Here is a 672-nt window from a genome sequence, read left to right as displayed (position 1 = left end):
TTACTATACATATATTTATATAAATATATAATAACTAATTTTAGTTATTAATTTTGATACACACTTAGCAGAGTTAAAAAATCTATATAACATTTTGGATAACAAATCTCCATTTCTATTTAACAAACACCTGTCTCCAACTATTCTCAATAGACACAAATGGTGGGGACTAAGGAACAACAAATAAATGTAAATTAAATGTCAAAATCAAACAATAAACCTCCATTGGTATATTTCCATAACTATAGAATCTGAGCTGAGAATGAATGTGATGGCTTCAAACTATAAATCCCACCAACAAATGGAATTTCTTCCCTTCCGTACTGAACTAAGTCCCTTCTTTTTCTCTGACCCCTTTTTTAGGTTTCTTAGCACTCACCGAAAGCTGAGAGAGAAAACAAGCAGTCCCTCAATTTGAGCAAAGTGTAACAAACAACTAAGTCCTTCACTCTCTCACGGAACTTCTTTTCATCACACAACAAAACAAAACAAAACAAACTACAGCATTGTTTAGCTGAGAGACAGAAGAGAGAGAGAAAGGGACAGAGAGAATCTCTTCAATTATTATATCATCATAATAAAATTTATAGTACATGATATGATATTAATTTTCGCCAACAATAATACCACCAAATCAATTTGGGTGAGTTAAATATTAATTTATTTGTCTAT

The sequence above is a fragment of the Arachis ipaensis genome, chromosome B02, assembly GCF_000816755.2.
Source record: "Arachis ipaensis cultivar K30076 chromosome B02, Araip1.1, whole genome shotgun sequence".
Classification (NCBI taxonomy): domain Eukaryota; kingdom Viridiplantae; phylum Streptophyta; class Magnoliopsida; order Fabales; family Fabaceae; genus Arachis; species Arachis ipaensis.
Note: the sequence above shows the minus strand (reverse complement) of the source record.